Source organism: Monomorium pharaonis, chromosome 4 (genome assembly GCF_013373865.1).
Source record: "Monomorium pharaonis isolate MP-MQ-018 chromosome 4, ASM1337386v2, whole genome shotgun sequence".
In the NCBI taxonomy this organism is placed as follows: Eukaryota; Metazoa; Arthropoda; class Insecta; order Hymenoptera; family Formicidae; genus Monomorium; species Monomorium pharaonis.
Window position 1 is genome coordinate 18,986,136 of NC_050470.1, and position 3,742 is coordinate 18,989,877.

Genomic DNA, 3,742 nt, shown 5'->3' on the forward strand with positions numbered 1-3,742 from the left:
TACGTGCGTGAACATTGGCCGTACCCAGAATTTCCGTTTCTTTCTAATAATTTTCTGCTTTTGCAAAAAACAAAACCTAAATACAACTTCCGCACTCTCTCGAACACCGATACAGCATGCCAAGTTGGCAAATTCTTCGCCGTTTGCAGTTTTTTTAACATAATTAATAAGATTGTTTTTTCATTCATCTCGTTATGTGTTTCAAAATATATTTTTATACAAGCTCCAGCAAGCTGATATTCAGATATGAAAGGATGTCCAGATATAGATGTAGAATTGTCTAGACAATACGACTTCGCCAAAAATATATAGTTAAAATCACAAACTTTGGGTCCAAAGAGCACGTACGCACTTCCACGTTAAAATTAAACCTGTCTAATATTACAAAGTATATATTGTTTACGTTTCTTACAATTTCTTCTCTCAACCACGCATGTTCCGTTCCGTAAAAAATTTCTCTACCCGTCCCATGTAGCAAAAACGGAACGGAATCTGGTTATAAAATATATTTTATTCTTACAATTCAGTATTTCAGAGTACTCACATCAATGTTATTGGTAAGATAGTTAAACAAATTATGTATGTTATCGCTTCAGTCGCATCAAAATAACGAAATATCAATGAATTAAGCATATTAACTTGCGACCGATGTGACATACCGTTCCGTTTTAGCTATATGGGACTGGGGCTCTATTCTTGAATTCATTCACAAGAGAAACGTATTCGCAAATTCTGATCTTACAGAAAAGTTGGAAATTTATTGGCTATCGTATGGCTATTAACCAATAAACTTGCAACTTTTCTGTTAGAGCGAGTACTTGCGTATACGTTTCTCTTGCGAATGAATTCAAGAATCGAGCCCCTGGTAGAGCAAACTTTTACGGAACGGAACTGGGGCTCGATTCTTGAAGTCATTCGCAAGAGAAACGTATACGCAAATACTCGCTCTAACAGAAAGTTGTAAGTTTATTGGTTAATAGTCATACGATAGCCAATAAATTTCTAACTTTTTTGTAAGAACAGAATTTGCGAATACGTTTCTCTTGCGAATGAATTCAAGAATCGAGCCCCTGGAACGGATCGCTCAATTCTAGTGAGAAATCCGATCCGTCATTTCGATCCGTGCTTAATGAGACGGCACCCTAAGGTCTATGTCCGTCGCTCACTCGCTCGCGCTTCTCTCTCTCACTCTATCTCTCCCTCTTGCAGTCATAGGGTGCGTTCGGGGAGACGCTATTAGCGCTACCAGCATCAGTCCATCTTCATTACTCATTAAAAGTAGAATAAGGATAAACTGATGCTGGTAGCGCTAATAGCGTCTCCTCGAACACACTCATATTTTCTCTCGCTCGCGCTCTTTCTCTCTCTTTCTCGCTCTCTCTCTCCCTCTTGTAGTCATATGTCAAATTATTAGTCGAATATTGGGTGCTTTCCATTTAATGACACAAGTCGACACAAGTGTCGTTCTATCTTTGTTACTCATTGAACATAAAAAAAGATAGAACGATGCTTGTGTCGACTTGTGTTACTAAATGGAAAGCACCCATTATCGAGCGTATCCAAATTCAACCGAAGTTCCTAGGCTACCTCTTCACCCCCGAATATCAGCTCCCTCTCGCCTTAAGGCCAAAATCATATGATGCGGAATAGAGCTGCGGAATAGAACGTGCGTCATAGAAGCAGCCAATCATAGCTTTGCCGCATTAGAATGAATTAAAAACCTATAATCAAAGATTCGCCAATGGCGAACACAATTTTGATTGGTCACTTGAGTCACATGGTTTATCCGCCATTGCGTACCTACGCTGAGCGAGAAAGAGGGGAGAGTGCTCTGTGTTGAGCAGTATAAGTTGAAGGAATATGTGTCAGAAATTACAAGATAATTCAATCTCTGCATTCTAGGGTCACTATATTTTGACGATACACTCAGGAAGAACAAGAAAAATTAAATTTGCATCTGTTATATGGCTGCGTACAACTTGGAGCAGGCTCACATTGTTTACTATCTTCACTACTCCAGACCCCAGTCCTAGATCCCAGCCGACAGACTTCTATAATATACTAGACTGCTAACCTTGATTCCCTAGGCGTACCAGTATATAATGTACATGTTGTACATGACTGAATAACCGATCGGAATGTGTCATCTGCTATGTATGTACATTGTTCGTCAAGTGGAATGTATATGTACATATATATATGCCAATAAAGGTAATTATTTAGTTTAGGCACTGGTATTCAAATATCGATGTAGTTGTGCTTATTCGATACAGTTTTGCTTCAAACGAACGAATCTGGCAAAAAAAAGCGTCGCTCTGCCCCGGAAAGCGAAATAATAATCGTAAAATTTGTCGAATATTCAGGTTATAAAAAATCTGTCATATCCACAGACTTCTATAATATACTAGACTGCTAACCTTGATTCCCTAGGCGTACCAGTATATAATGTACATGTTGTACATGACTGAATAACCGATCGGAATGTGTCATCTACTATGTATGTACATTGTTCGTCAAGTGGGATGTATATGTACATATATATATGCCAATAAATGTCACATATAGTTGCTACGAATAATTTGTTGACATTTTTAAAATGTTTATATATATATATATTTAAAGAATGATACTTAATAATACTAATAAATATCATTAATATTAGGTTATTTTATACAAAAATGCTCTTAAAATGAGGTTATATCATTTGTCCTTTAGTTTTAATACTTAAACGAAAAGAAATGTATACCGCTTTTTTATATATATTTGGGCAGCCTTTTATCACATACCTTGGTTATTGTCATTTTATCTTTTTCTTTTATATTACAAGAGCAAAAGAATGATACGTTTAACGCATAAGTACGCATAAGCGTCCAAGGAGAACGCTCTCATAATCACATAATATATGTATATATTGTATCATACATCTCACTCACTCCTTTAGTAATCCATAGTCGTAGGACTATAAAATATTAGCCACATTCCAATCGGTAATTCAGTCTGCCGCCTATGAGCTCCTATTTGTACATACTTTTCGGGTACACACTAAATGGAGAATATATAACGAGCCTAGCAGTCTAGTATATTATAGAAGTCTGTGGTCATATCGACGAAATGTAGCGACAAGAGCACTCTCCGCGGCCATGTGCGCATGCTCTACAGTCATATGTACATGCTTCGCGGCCTATACGCATGCTTGGTGGTCATATGTGCATGAAATAAAGGCGCGAATTTAAAATGTATGTGTACTTTTAACGACTTCCTTGTATTCTAATAGTAACTAATAATAAATGAGTCTACATATATTAAAAATAATAAATACTGTAAAGATTAGCATATGATCTAGTAATAATCAACCATCATTGACAATCTTTGCGTAAGGATCTTGCTAATCTTTTGTGTGGAAAGTCGCAAACCCATGTAGTGCAGAGAATGCTTTACGCACACACACACATACACACACACGGGGGGGGGGTGCAAGGGGGGCCTTCGGCCCCCCTCCCGCACCCACCCCGTCCAAGTCGCTAACCCATGTGGCCTCATACTTTGCTTGCAATATACATGGGTTGCCTATGTACATTGCAAGCAAAGTAAAGTCCACATGGGTTAGCGACTTGGACGGGGTGGGTGCGGGAGGGGGGGGGCCGAAGGCCCCCCCTTGCACCCCCCCCGTGTGTGTGTGTGTGTGTGTGTGTGTGTGTGTGTGCGTAAAGCATTCTCTGCACCACATGGGTTTGCGACTTTC

General features: G+C 38.8%; 1 long non-coding RNA gene across 1 annotated transcript; it reads right to left on the reverse strand.

Annotated features, from left to right (window-relative positions):
- Positions 1 to 2,210: 2,210 nt before the first annotated feature.
- On the reverse strand, positions 2,211 to 3,414 carry LOC118645299. Its single transcript, XR_004963052.1, has 2 exons — positions 2,787 to 3,414; positions 2,211 to 2,568 (listed from the first exon to the last, which is right to left on the reverse strand). It is a non-coding gene; the product is annotated as an uncharacterized LOC118645299 (long non-coding RNA).
- Positions 3,415 to 3,742: the final 328 nt, after the last annotated feature.